At 39.6% G+C, this 15,812-nt stretch overlaps 1 protein-coding gene across 4 annotated transcripts in view; it reads left to right on the top strand.

Moving 5' to 3' along the window:
• Window positions 1-15,812, top strand: part of Utx (Utx histone demethylase) — a 74,987-nt gene that overhangs the window by 16,150 nt on the left and 43,025 nt on the right. The gene's annotated exons all lie outside the window — the stretch shown is intronic.

The raw sequence follows: 15,812 nt of genomic DNA, 5'->3' as shown, positions 1-15,812 counted from the left end.
CCGTGAACACGTTTTCTTGTGTACCCCATACCACCGCGGAGTCACAGAGAAATGTAACGAACAGGAGAACCAAGTACACTGGCTTTTCCATGCGATTCTCTTTAACCGTTTAACCGTGGGTAAAAGCCGATCGCTTTAATTTTGAATTATATTACTGAAGTGATATTCTATTTTAAAATATTTTTTTTATTAGAGCGAAGTGACTTTTTAACTGAAAATCTAGATTATCAATTTAGACCATTCTTTGCAACCCGATTTATATACTGTGAGTGTTTATATAGAATAAAATCAGAGATCGGTGGTGTCTTAAGTCATGTTAAGTCTATGAGAGAAATCGGAATTGTGTTCCGTAAATTAAAACTCGGGTTGTTTTGTTTTGATCGAAAACAAAAAAATAAAATAAATAAATAAAAAATCAATCGCTACGTTCCAATATGTCAGTCACGAAGCGGATGGCTGCCTAGTTGTATTTATTTTATTTTTATTTTGCTATATTATTTAACAAGAACTAACATGTTGTTTATATACCACATCTGCCTCTGGCTGTAATTTTAGTATGTGGTTTATAAACCACACCCGCAGTTAAAGGGTTAATTTTCTCTGTCTTCTACCATTTGAGATGTTGACCCAGTTGTATGAAACAACCTGTACGGTGAATAGGATGACAAAAATATCTTAAAACAGTGTCTCTGCAAATACTGTTAAGTATAGCAATGATACGTTCTAAAGAAGGAATTCGTAGTGATGGAGCTTGGATTTCTTTTTTTTCTCTTTCAGTCGTTTTATACGGTTTAATTAAAAGGAAGAGAAATACGGTAGAAGGACAGAGACACGTAGTTTTCGCTGGAGAAACAGCTAGGCATAGAAATGAGATACAAGTTGCGCCGTTTTAAAATTCTAGTTTTATCGTCGTGTCAAATCGCGTCCGTTAAAACGTTTTTGCTTAGCTGAAACTTGCTTCAGAATATGTTGCTAGCTTTTCAAATAGCTTACCGTGAAAACTAGGCGAAATTCAATTCTCACTTTTTTCATTTCAGGTAATTCATAATAGAAAGTAGATACGTTATTAATTTTCTTATTGAATTATTCTTTCATTTTTTTCTTCTTTCTTTGGATTCTCATTGGATCGCTGTAGCGAAGAAATTCTGGACAATAAGGCAGTAAAGAAAGAGTAGGCGAGTCAGCGTAGAATTTAAATTCTTGATCTCACGGTCACTGACCATGGCATTCAGGCAATGCCACAGTGTTGTTGAACGAGTTGAAGATCAGTGCCCCTTTGCTTCCCGGCTCGGGTTCGATGAAAGATCCAACGATCAATGAGTCACTTATGTATTCATACCACAAACGAATTAAAAAAAAAAAAGTTAACGGCGATAGAGTCGATTAAAAATGATAGAAGCTCGTGAAATTGACAAAATATGTAAATGATACAAATGTTAATTACTATCGTACTATTGGGTTGTGTAATAAATTCCCACGTTTTTTGTATTTTATTTTTTTCCTACAATTTTGTGTTCGCAAGTCTTTTTCTTACTCTACAAACCTATCTGCTGCAATTTTTCGAATCAATTAATTTTAATCAATTTTCAAGCTTTTGAAATGGAAGTTCTAGGAGGCAAAAGAATTCATTTTCGACATTGCTCTATTTCGCCTTTCGTCGTGGTTAAAAAGCTACGGAAGCAGCTCACGATATTTGTGACGTGTATGGAGTAGATGCTATAGCTTCGAGGACCGCTCAGGATTGGTTTGCCAAGTTCAGAAATGGCAATTTCGACCTTGGCGACACACCTCGCTCCGGCCGACCTTCCTACTTCGACGAAGATTGTCTCGAAAGGTCGAAATTGCCATTTTTTAACTTGGCAAACCAATCTTGAGCGGTCCTCGGAGCAGTAGCATCTACCCCGTACACGACACAAATGTTGCGAGCTGCTTCCTTAGCTTTTTGACCACGACGAAAGGCGAAATAGAGCGGACGTCGAAAATGAATTTTTCTGCTTCCTAGAACTTCCATTTCAAAGCTTGAAAATTGATTAAAATTAATTAATTCGAAAAATTCCATTTCAAAAGCTTGAAAATTGATTAAAATTAATTAATTCGAAAAATTCCATTTCAAAAGCCTGAAAATTGATTAAAATTAATTAACTCGAAAAATTCCATTTCAAAAGCCTGAAAATTGATTAAAACTAATTGATTCGAAAAATTGAAGCAGATAGGTTTGTAGAGCAAGAAAAAGACTTGCGAGTGCATATATACAATACTTTACCTAACAAAACACAAAATTGCGGGAATTTATTATAGAACCTAATATTAGGCAGGTGATGATAATAGGATATCAGATAAGACATTTTTCATACGCGATGACGTCGAAAATGAATTTCTCTGCCTCCTAGAACTTCCATTTCAAAAGCCTGAAAATTGATTAAAATTAATTAACTCGAAAAATTCCATTTCAAAAGCTTGAAAATTGATTAAAATTAATTAATTCGAAAAATTCCATTTCAAAAGCCTGAAAATTGATTAAAACTAATTAATTCGAAAAATTGAAGCAGATAGGTTTGTAGAGCAAGAAAAACACTTGCAAATGCATATATACAATACTTTACCTAACAAAACACAAAATTGCGGGAGTTTATTACAGAACCTAATATTAGGCAGGTGATGATAATGGGATATCAGATAAGACATTTTTCATACGCGATGCACAACCCCTGCAGTTAATTCCCTCTAGAACCACTAGTGCGTATAATCATCGTACTCCTGTTAATCAGATTACTCCGTTATTGCGTACATCGAGCAATTACCCTAGCGAACTACGACTCGTTGCTGTTGGAATAATTACACTCGTTCGATACATTAATACCTGTGATAGATCAATTAATATTTTCATTATTTTAAATTAAATCGTGCTAGGAATAGGAATGGAATACGTAGTAGGGTTAGTCGTAGAGAAGAGGTAGAGAAGGGAATGTGTAGGTACGCACAGTTAGGCAGAAGTACGCGGCTCTGTCGGAGAAGAGGTAGAGCCCGATGATACAGGTACTAGAGAGCGGGTCGTTGAACCTAGCTTCCTTTTGTGTACACTCCACCGCTGTCTTCCGCCCGTTTTCGTTTCGGTTTCTTATACTAGGAAGCCTCCTGCAATCTAAATGCGACGGTTGAGTAACGAGTAACAAGTCGAACGTAATAAAGGATTATTTTTTAATTTCATATAAAATAAGTTAGAGAATCAAGTAAACGCGTGCTCTTTTCAATTTTTCTTATAATCTTCTAGTGATTGTAAAATATTCGAAAGTTTCATCCTAATCAGAGGTTCATAAGCGGTCGTATGATTCTCGGAGTTAACGATTTCCGGCATGTTCGTGGAATCCTGTTTGAAGTTAGTCACCAACTACAGTTAGTTTCCTGGCCTGCCATCCTGCTTGATCAAGGCGGTGCACACCTCGTCGGCTCGGATGCGTCTCTTGTTTGTGCACATCCTTTTTTACTTATACAGACCCTCGTCTCCCTTCTACCAAACGTCTAGGCACGGTCTATACTCTCGGCGAAGAGTTGGAGCTGAGAAAAGGGCAGCATAGGAACCATTTTACGAATGGACGTATGTTTGAAATAAAGAAAATCTCTCCATTCGAAATTTCATATGTTCTTTAAATTAGAATTTCTTTTTCTCTCCCTTGAGATGATTTACATTTTCCTTGTAAATTAGAATTTAAATTGCAAAACGAGAACAGGTGTCGTTGCATAAATCTTTCTAAGCGGACGTCTCGTTACAGATGAAAATTATTAGGATATTAGGAAATTATGAAAATATTAGGATACGTGTGTATGTGTGTGTGTTTGTATGGTTCGCAAAAGCCACGGAACGGCCCTGAGAGTTCACTACCTTCGGTGGATCGTTGTGAACGTCGCTGGGTGACGGTGCGCGTGTGCGTTGCATGTCAGGGTTGCCGAGCCCCGAAGGAGAACGGTCCTTTCTCGGCGCACCGAAAACTGGTTCCGTATGCTTTCGGTGCACTACATCGAGGGCTGGGTCCTTGTTTCACGACCGCCACCGCTTTATCTGTCCCAGAACGGATCGGAGCGTACGGTCCTAAGTAGACGAATCGACCGAAACGTCCCCTCCGTCGCCATTTTCCACTGGCCATCCTCTCCCGTGCCGTTTCACATTGGTCAAATCGAAAATATCATTTTTCACGAAAAAAAAAGTTCCCTCAGCCCTAGAAGCACGGTAATGGTCGTTGGCCATTCGCTCCGCCGCGGCGGCCGTCCTATCTAACGCACGGCTTACGAAGAAGAAAATGAAAAAGGAAGAAACGCGTGTTGGATCGCGAAGAGCAAGAAAGAAGGTAAGACACACATGATGGAAGTCCAGAGAAGAGAAGAGAGCAGAGGAAGGAACGGTGGCTGTGCCGGCAACCGTGGCCTAAGCGAAGTTAGGTTTCAGTGCACAACACAAAGGGAAGGGACACGAGAAGAAGAACGAGGGTGGAGTGAGAGGTGGGAGGGGGGGTTAGGGGCGCCATTCGAGGGAGGGCTGTTGAACTTTCAGGGTCACTCCCGCGGGCTCCCGCTAGACAGAGAACAACGAAGAGGGAAAGGAAGAGAGTAGGAGCGTCCAAGAGACGAAGCAGAGGTAGCTGTGCAGAGAAAGGACGGCCAAGGGGAAGGTGAACCACCCCAACACGAAAACTCGATCCTAAACCGTCCCTAACGACCACGAGCCCTCTGCACCCGCGAGATTCAACGACTGACCGTTCGGCCCAATTCGGCACAATTCAGCCCAATTCGTCTCCTCGGGCTTCTCCACTCTTCTCTGTTCTCATCTAAGGTAGATAGGAAAAGAATATCGAGTTATGTCCCGATTTGTAATTTTTTTTCCCTGTCATTTCCACTGTTCATTTTACAAATGAAAATTCCAGTGTGGAGGATGTATTGCATAAGCCGTGCTTGAAGGCTTAAACCTTGACCGTAACACACCGTCATTGTGCAACACTGGTTTGCGCACTTGATCATGTTTTTTCTTCCTCTCTTCCGTTGAATTTTAAACGGTTTTTGCTTCCACGCATAGCAATACGTAAATCGCGGTTACACCCACATGTTATTTCCGGTTGGAGAACAATGTCGTACGGCTGAAAATATAATACCTATCATCGGGTAAATAATTCTTTGTCCCACGTTTGTTCTCACGATACTGTCGTGATATTTATTTTTACTACAGTCTAAACACATTTGCCTGTATAAAATTTTCAAATAATTATTTTGAACGACAGCAAGTAGCTCGTTTAGCAAGCAGCGTGGGTAGCTCGTTTCTAACTGAATAAATATCGTGACGGAGAAGCTGATCAATTAAATGGGTGGTCCAGGCTTGTCAAATTAACGATAACTTAATGACACGTTATCCGAGGCTGTTATAAATTTGTCAGAGTGAGATACAAGTTCCCGTTTGTTTGTTTTCATGGTTGTTTGTAATAGGCGTCCTTGCGACCACTTCCGGTCGCCTAGATCGATTAGCCTTCAGCTTCAACTGTGTAGTTTCTATTTTACAATTTGATATCCTTAAATAATCTTCTTAATTAATACCTAATACTTTATTACTTTCCAAGCAGTTCTTTTCAATTGCAATTCTTATTCGTGACATAGCATGGTCGGTTGCGAAACGTCGTAAAAGTAGTCCGGAAATGAAACTGGCGATACGGTTTCTTTCGGTTGCGAAATTAGTCATTGAGTAAGGTCAAGAAGACAGCTGTTGTTCTGGCCCGGTCATTATTTTCCTTTTCATCCGTTTGAAATTGTTTTCGTGAAAGATGCGACGGGAAGTCGTAGCAGGCCGCAGGAAAGCAGTGTTCGGTGTCGACGGCGTTAAATCGGACGTGTCCGTGATCGTGGGAAATGCCGGGAGGTGTAGCGACAATAAAAGGACCAACCAGCCGTGGAAAAGTGGAATAATTCCGTATCAGGAAGCGAAACGAAAAATGAAAGTCTTTCCGCTCGGACAATAGAGAACGTTTTATTTACTTTTGTTTTCTCTTTTTTCTTAATTTACATATAGGATGGTTTCGACGAGTTTTTTACGCACGTCACCGAGAGGAAGTGCGCAAGGTGTTAATACAAATTGCATCAAGTTGTCGGACATGTTAATCACAGTGATTCGGGCCTCGTTCTATCTTTAATATCTCGGTAAGGTGTATTTAGGCGAGCACGTTTCGTTCCCCTCAGCGGCTTTCGCTCGGAATAATAAGCAACTCCGGTCTCTCCGTACCCCTCTTTTCCTGTAATTTTCTTTTAGCGCCCGTACATTTCTAACGTTTATCAATGACCGTGTTCGAAATTATATACGCGTGTCAACATTTTATTTCTTCGAACATTTCCACGAACTTGCAAATCTTTCTTCTTCTTTTTCTTCTTTCACTTCTTCTTCTTATGCTCAAGTAATTTCATAACGTTTTAAATTTAATCATTTCCATAGATGATATACGACATATACAGTGGGTGATGAAATTATTAGAGCCACTCGCATAAATTGATGATTTTACATAAATATTAATTCTTAAATGAAAACCGAGTTAAATGGTTTAGGTAGGTCTCGATCGGCCAACTTTCACTCGGTTTAAAACATGCGCGTCTAATTCGAACGAGATATGCATCGAGTTTCGACCATCGAAAATTTGTGGAAAATATTTATTATTAATAATAAATGTCAGAAATAAAGCAATCAAAATGAATTACTTAAAATGCATCGAAAGTATGCCGAAAAGAATTGAGGCAATAATTGCAGCAAAAGGCGGCGTTACGGAATACTAATATACATGTGTAAATATAATCTGTTAAATGTATTTGTTTATTTTTATAAGTATCTTTTTGTATATTAATAGTGGAGAATTATTGATTAAAAGTTACACAATACCATGGCTCTAATAATTTGATCAGCCACTGTATACGAGACATAAGGTGCGTCACGTCTAAATTCTTATTCGTTATCGTTGGAAGAAACTGGGAAACGCACTTCCTCTTTCTGTTGGCTCCACTTGTCAGCTGATGATGTGCAGTAACGCGTTAGCCGTACTCGTACGTACGGTACGTACTTGAAGGCCTCGTCCTTCATACACGAACGCGGTGGTGCATTCGCACGCGTACTAACACACGACGTGCGAACGGTAGCACTGGCAGAAAGGGAGCAGGAAGGGGCCAGAGGGGAGGGATGCATTGCCGCATTCTGCGAACGTTATACATGCGACTCGACCGTAGGCGGGGGGCTGGTGCGGAGCGGAGCGCAGCCTCGGCCTGCACTCGTTACACTCGTTGCACCGTCGCGTAATCATCGCTTACGTCACCATGGTGTGTGCCGTTGGTGAACGCGTGCATGTAACCATGTGTGTCATTGCTCTTCCCTTTCGCTTTGTTTCTCTCTTTTTCCGCTGTGTTTTTCGCGCCGCTCCTCTTCCCTGTTTCTCGATCGCCCAACTTTCTGCGCATGCGCCGATATTCGACGCATGCGCACTAGGTTTATAACGTACCCGTCTAATTCGAACGAGATATGGATCGAGTTTTGGAATTTATTAAAGAATCGAAAATTAATTGATTCAACGGTTGGATTGCAGTTTCCCGGGTAATTGAACTCGACTATTTTATCGAATAAATCAAGTATCATTTTAAAAGATCACAATTTTTCAAAAATTTTCCGATAATTTCGAATCCAAAAAATAACCTAACCTAACCCAACCCAACTTATCAGCTAGAATAGCTAGCCTTTGTGATTTTTTAAAATGGCCATAACTTTGTAACTCCACGTGATATCGACCTCGGGACACTTTCTATCGTCTTCTCCGAGTTTGATTTATCCGATAAAATAGTCGAGATCAATTACCCGGGAAACTGCAATCTAACCGATTCAACTGTAAGCGTGTAACTGTGACAGCGCTGGGTTCGGGGACCCAGACGATCGCCTAAAGACGATCTAGGCAGATTAAGAAAGATTCCGAGATAAGCATAATTCAAAACGATGTGGTTCCGCGATTTACGTAGAAAGACGGTGTTCGTGAATAAATTAGACTTTTAGATACTGTCGGAGGGACGAGTTTTATTTAAACGGCCAATTTATGTTGAAACCGAAAAGAATCTTCAACTACACAGCCTGTATGTACGCGCTTATGGCCGCCGGTTTATTAATGCGGCGCGATAATTCCGCGTTGCATAACATAATGTATTACGTGGACGGAAGTAACGGGGCAATAATTAATCGTTCAAAGATAGCATAAATCGAAGGCGTACACGAGTTACCACGACGCAGATGCGTGGATCTTTATCTGTTGGGCTCTTTACACGCCAGATAGTTTTGCGTTCGCAGCTCGAAAGAGAGACGGCTGCATAATGATAAGCCTCAGCCTCGAACCAAGCTGCTACTCGCTCTGTCCGTTACCGATAACCACCACTTTTTCTTTCATTAACGTCGACTAGAAATGGAATCGACTCGATACTTTCTTATAACACCATCGAACGATATTTTCTAGTTTTCACATGTTCTACAGTTCAAAAGGATGTTAAACAAGATTAAATCGACGGAATAATCTCGCCAACAATTACCAGACAATTAACGAAACTTTTATTCCTTTTGTAACCAGCAGGATGTGCGGGTTAACGTGATTATAATTTGATTACTCGACGCTAATTACTCTTCCATGATAATCTGTTAAATGAAATCACGTGCGTACACGATAGATAAAGAAAGTAACAGAGAATGACTGAATGGGAACGTTTCGACCTCGGTGATTTCACATCCTTCCTAACTCGGTCGTATTCTTTAGACTTGAACGGAAGAAATTCTGAGTGGTATGAATTTAAACGAAAGATGGTATTTCGTAATGGTGCTTCTCTTTAAGCGACGGAATACCCATGACCGACCACGCTCTCGTGGTACGTACCTGTTAAAGTCGTTAAACGTTAATTGGCAATCAGCAGCAGCAGGAGATTGCCACCTGTACGAACATCCACGCTTTCGTGGTAAACATATGAATGGAAGTTTGTCGATCATTTTTAACCCTTTCTATTGGATACCGGCTGAAATCTATGACACAAAATTTTGCGTTACTCATTGTTAAGAGTCAATGTTTAGAAGTTGGAAATGTTGGAAGGTTAATGGGAAAGAAACTAAGCAATTTTAGCGTCCACGATAAACCTTGAAGGTAATTGAACCGGCAGTTAAACGCGCTTCCGACAGCGCACGCGTACCACCGGAAGTCGATTTATTGTTACGTTTTGCTGTGCCCGGTTCTTCGTTTCCGACCACCTTTCATCGAGCCCACTTACGGAAAGGAAAATCGATAATGCTTTCTCCCCTTCTCTCTTTCACGTGCAAAAATTATTCCTCTCTTCCAAATCGATGAGACAAAAAATAAGCTATGCAAAGGGTGTAGTAGGATAAGATGGTCAAAAGTGACCTTGAGCCGATTTTATTGAACTATGCATCATTTGAAAGCTTATTAAAAAAAATCGTTATACACGAAGTTTCAACGCTGAATCTCAACCGGGAGGGTAGTTAGAGGGTAAAATCGAAAAAACGGGTTTTGCCATACTTTCCCTATTTATTGGTATTCAAAAAATCTGAAAAAATTCTAGAATATTTTAAACATGTTTCTTTATGATCGTGAATTTTTTCAGATTTTTCGGTTTCAAATCCTAGACGTGAAAAATCAAAAACGCAAAAAAAAAGTCGAAAAATTGAGATTTCGGGTAGAAGCGATTTCGGCACTATTTTTTTGATGCTGTCAGTAATTAGATATTAGAATGGCAAGTATTTCCAATTTTTTTCAGATTTTTCACAACTCTGTATTATGTAATTTCCAATATTTCTGCACTGGATGAAGCAAGATCATAATGGAGAGAGCAAAGTTATTGTAAATAATTGAAAAAAAATTAAATTATTAGATAGTTTTTCAACGTTCTAGGTGGCTGAATAGTTAAGGTGTATAAAAAAAAAATTAATAATAATAATTAATAATAATAAAAAAAGATGTCCGACTGCGGGATCACTCGAAACTTTTTTGTCGCAGGTTCGCGCCCCATGAAGGTCAAATTATTTTTTTTCATAAAATCATTTTTTTTAAATTATTAATTACATAAGAATACACAATAATCATTTAATAACATATCAAAAATATTTTTGAAATATTTTATCGTTAAGTATACAGTGTATCCCGTAACTGGTGGTACAAGCGAGTAGCGGGTGATTCTACGTGAAAAATTAAATCGAAAATGTAGAATAAAATTTTTTCATATGACGCTTTATTTTCGAAAAAAATAGCTTCAGTTCGACGGATATTACTATCTTACTGTTCCGAGTAGAAGAATACCTCCGTGTTTCTTGCAATGTTTACTGAGGCTGAAGCTGGTCCAAGTGAACGCGTACTCGACAAATGTTCAAATTTATTTTTTCGAAAATAAAGCGTCATATGAAAAAATTTTTCACGTAGAATCACCCCCTACTCGTTTGTACCACCAGTTACGGGACACCCTGTATATAAAACTAGGAGGTGCACTACCGATTTGTGCATGACTCAATAAAATCGACCCTTTATATTATGACGAACGCTTTATTTGTGGGACAAATATTTCTCAACAATTCTTAGTTATTATATTGGAAATGAAGTCTTTGTAGGGTTAATCGTGTACCATATCCGAAGGTGGTTGCAAGTGTCGCGTTCGCCAGACGAAATCCTGGCGCGCTATCGAGCAAGAATACACGATGCAAAGGGGGCGAGACAATAAATGAGTAATGCTCTGTTTCGATTGAATAACGAGGGTCGACGAGCATCGTGTGGGGTTCGAAAAAGAGACCCTCCCCCTTCTCTTCGTATCATTCGCAACCCTCTATGCGCTTCAACTTTATTGCGTCCTGCCGAAGCACAGCCAGTCGTCGATGATTTTCGGGGAAACAATCCCAACTTTCTATCCTTTCTTCTTTTCTCCTTTTTTTTTCCGGCTCGAGTTGCGTTACCAAAAAATTCCCATTTCACCAGGCTGGTCCCTCCGTTCGGAGGGATGCAGACGTTGAGTTTCCGCATTATTCGAGGTGTGTCGTTTCCATCAGTTTTGATCGTAGTCTGCGAGAAAGGAGAAAAAAAGAGAAAATCTATACCCCTCGGTTGTCGTCGCCTAGTTGGGCCTCGCTCGGACGAACAATAGACGCTGGTACGTGTGCACGTACACACATACACATGTGTTCTGTAAGGGTTTTCGCGTTCACCCTTTATGCTCAGAAACAAGTGTATACGCGTTTCAGTGTTTCTGTAGAAAAGTACACTCGAGAGCGAATGAAGGAGGAAGGATATACCGTGTTCCCTTTCTGTTCACTGAGCCGAATCGCAAGTATGTTCCTCGCTTGAAATTTTTAAGTAGCCCCTGATTGAAAGACAGAGGGACAGAGATATATAGAGGTAATTAGAGCGATTCGCGGAATTCACAGACGCGAAAATTCCAATTGTAATTGGCAGGATTGCGGGGGTGGGTTAATCGTTACGCGAATGGAGAAATTCAATTTATTCTATGAAATTTGGTTATTTCAAATCGATTAACCCGTTGTGCTATAAATTTTTATGAGCACGCGGCTGCAAACGATCCGAACGAATCGAAGCGGACAGATAATCCGTTCGCGCAAAAGGAAGATTCAGACAAGAGTATGGAAGAAGGGTAACCACCACCCTTCCTGCAGCCCCGTATGCTCAGACCTCTTGGCCAGCAAGCTAACCCTTCGTTCGAAAGCTGACAGTCTGAAAAAGAGGCGCTGAAGGGTTGCTGGTGGATATTCGAAGTTGCCAGATGCCGAGAACAGGGTGGATCGAACCCCTTCGACCGATTAACGACTCCCTTCCGTTTCTACCCTTTCTATTGTTCCTCGTCTCGTTGCTTGTATAGTGTATCAACAACGGACACCGATGTGTCCGTGTATCGTTGCTGAGAATTTCGGCTACGTTTAAACGCCGCTTAAGAAGTACTCGCATTATTTGTTTAATTGATTTCGAGATGTCTTTAATGGGGTCGCACAACGTGGGAACCGCGTTCCCAAGGGTTAGCGAGCCAGCTGGAGCTGTCTCGTTACCTTTCACAGGATTTTTCATGAAGGATATTAAATGAAATTGGACTGGCTGAGAGCTAGGGTGTTGGTAATACGTTAATACGATATTTTGATTTGATTTTATATTTTTCTTATCGCAGGGGAAACCGGGTATGGTTGTCACATTTTTTTATTTTTATTTTTTACAGATTATAGTTGCAGGGTAATTCAACTAGGTATGGCTAAGTTTATAAAAAAAATTTGTTTTATAAATATTATAAAATAAGATTGTGAGTTAATTCACAATTTCTGTAGTAATTATTTTGTGACAATGTACCCCGAGCTTGGGTTGGTTGTTAGAAATTTAAATAGCCAAATCTATTAAAAAATGGAAAAAGTAATAATTTTATTATTAATGTTATCGATATAAAAATCTCTTATATTTAAAGTTTCATTCTGAAATTCGAATACAAAATAATAATGAAACTAAGAAACTATACAGTCTTGAATACAAAATTAAACTCACAATTGCAACTCTTTGTATTGATTATGAATTCTAAACAATATTAAATATAAAATTAAATTTTTAAATATTTCTAATAAAATTAAGAATTCTAAATCATTAAAAATGAATTAAAAATAGTTGTACCAAACTTATCAATTATTGAAGATCATTAAGTCAGCAGGCTTATCGTTAATCAGAATCATCTGAATCGCAGTGATGGCAAATAGTTTAAACTATCCATTCATTTATTAGGAAGTTCGAAAAATGCGAAAAGATAATCAGAATAAGTTAAATAAAACTCTAAACTATCAGATTTTTAAGCCGTTATAGTCGACACTAAGAAACCAATATACTTATCTAATAGAAAAAAAGAAATTGCAAAAATTTACTTCAAGTGTATCAAAACTAACAATGACCCGTCGTGTCTTTATTCTAATCTACAGCGAATTGAGCGATTGCGGGGGAGGGGCGACGATATGTCCACGCGTTGCCATGGGTTATGATTACATTTCTATCGTTTAGTCTCTTTTTTATAACAATTGTGACAACCATACCCGGTCTCCCATATATCAGTTTTTCATACAAGGTTGTTTTGAGTTATTTTTCAAAATAAATTTAATGGTGACGAAATAATTAAAAGTGCACGTCCGGTATCGTATCGTTCAAACGAGAAAGGTGGAATAACAGGAATAATTTCAGTAACTGAAAAATCTCCAGTCCCATTTAATCAAAGTCCTCGTTGTATTTCCCTTTCAACGAATCCTCGCTTCGCAATGAAACGAAACGGAACGGTAATTATGCTTTTCACGCGAATGTTGCGTTAAAAAGAAAAAATGCTAAACGAGTTCGCGTTTGTCAGCTTTTTTACGCAACGTCGTTCGAATAGCCGACAAAATATCCGCACAGGTAAGGCATTCCGACGAGTAACTGATGTTGCAAGTCGTAAGGCTCTTTGGCTATTTAGAGTGGCGCTAAGTTTAAACCAAGAACTTGTCACGGTAACCTTGTCAGCTTCTATCTGTTTTCATTGTCAACTAGAATTATACCGTTCGATGACTTGTAATTATGCGACTCCCTGTAGGTTGCAATTAAAATAATTATTGTGACACTGGAAAGGCGTTGAAAAACGCTCGGCGATTGATAATTACCGAGGTCTTGAAACTGGAAAATATAGTCAATGCTGTCGGTTAGATTGCAGTATCCCGGGTAAATGATCTCGACTATTTTATCGGATAAATCAAGGTCAGAGAAGACGATAGGAAGTGTCCCTAGGTCGATATCACGAGGCGTTACAAAGTTAGGGCCATTTTAAAAAATCACTTTTCTAGCTGAGGAAAACTAAGCTAAGCTAATTCAAAGGCTAGCTATTCTAGCTGATAAGTTGGGTTAGATTAGGTTATTTTTTGGATTCAATATTATCGGAAAATTTTTGAAACATTGTGATTTTTTAAAATGGCCATAACTATATTTTAGAGAATATAGACTTTCAAAAAAAAAAAAATCGATTTCCAAAAGTGTTACACTGGTATAGCCCCTTAATATTAAATTATTTTTCGGCTCTGCAGAGCTCTGTCTGACTTCCGGGTACAGTAAAACCTGGATAAATGCAACGAAAGAATGCTTGGATAAGTGCAACATCGGTATCCCTTCCACGTGGGGGGATCCCCCTAGGCGAGCCGCTCGACGAGGAAACCGTGTACAGTAAAACCTGGATAAATGCAACGAAAGAATGCTTGGATAAGTGCAACATCGGTATCCCTTCCACGTGGGGGGATCCCCCTAGGCGAGCCCCTCGACGAGGAAACCGTGTACAGTAAAACCTGGATAAATGCAACGAAAGAATGCTTGGATAAGTGCAACATCACTATCCCCTCCACTTGGGGGGATCCCTCTAGGTGAACCGAGCCGCTCGACGAGGAAACCGTGTAATATGATCCGACCGTACTATCGGTGTGATTAATACTAATTGAACGATAAAACTTTTTTATTTTTAACTTTTTCTTAATGAAACTTTTGCTAACGCATTTGTGAGATTTTTCTGATTAAAATAACACCAAACACGATATAGTTTGAATTATATTTATAAACAATAGTAATAGAATAAACAACATAGAATTGACACCACGACTGAATACAAAAGATGTATACGGATTCAGAATCGACACCTCGCTTGGATAAATGAAATATTATATGCCCAGAATCGACACCTCGCTTGGATAAATGAAACATTATATGCCCAGAATCGACACCTCGCTTGGATAAATGAAACATTAAATGCCCAGAATCGACACCTCGCTTGGATAAATGAAACATTAAATGCCCAGAATCGACACCTCGCTTGGATAAATGAAACATTAAATGCCCAGAATCGACACCTCGCTTGGATAAATGAAACATTAAATGCCCAGATTCGACACCTCGCTTGGATAAATGTAACCACTGGGTCCCAATCTCGGTTGCATTTATCCAGGTTTTACTGTATACAGTACCGGATCTTCGTGCGGGTCTTTTATGGCCCTCGCCATAAACTAATCGGCGCAGTTCATGCACGATCGAAATATACTGCATTCGCTTGTTTCTCAAAGCGGACAGCGGCAAAAGTAAAATGCAATTACCGATCTTGGCAGGATCGGTAAACGTAAGGTGGTCGAGTGCCATTAGCCAGTTGTAATATTTGTCTTCCCTCGGCAGGCTTGGTTAAAAAGCGTTCTCGAGGGTAGCCTAAAAGAATGTCCCTCGTTTCAACCTCTCTCTGTCCCTTTGCGTACCGACGCAACACACGTCTACCAGCGAAGTGGCCTTTATTGCAAGTAATTCGACAAAAGTGCTCGCTCGCTTGCCTCTGCCGATCGCAGAAAGCGTTTCCGTGTCGTTCGAATCTCACGATCCTGCTTAAACGATCAAATATTTGAGATCGGTTCGCGTGTTTATATTAAAAAATAAATTCGAAGGCATGTTAGAAAATCGTCGACCGGGGTTTCGCTGTTTAAAATAAAGAAAATTGATATCGAGGGGGACAGCTTGGACGGAAATGCTTGACAAAAGAATTATTCAAAGCTTCAGTTTACATTCTGTATGCGCCGCGAGTACAATGCTCGCGGAACATGTGCGTTTATCGAACGAGACCGTTTCACGACGAGTTATTTTCGTGTGTGCCTGCTGGCTTTCAGTTCGATCGGAATCGTTATCGGCTCTTTTCTCCCCCGATCCGTCTATATATCAGTGGCGCCTCGCTTGTAATTCTTCGTTTTTTACCCCTTCCCT

This window comes from Osmia lignaria, chromosome 2 (genome assembly GCF_051020975.1).
Source record: "Osmia lignaria lignaria isolate PbOS001 chromosome 2, iyOsmLign1, whole genome shotgun sequence".
Taxonomy (NCBI): Eukaryota; Metazoa; Arthropoda; class Insecta; order Hymenoptera; family Megachilidae; genus Osmia; species Osmia lignaria.
The sequence above is the reverse complement of the archived record's forward strand: the minus strand, read 5'-3'. Positions and strand labels throughout refer to the sequence as shown.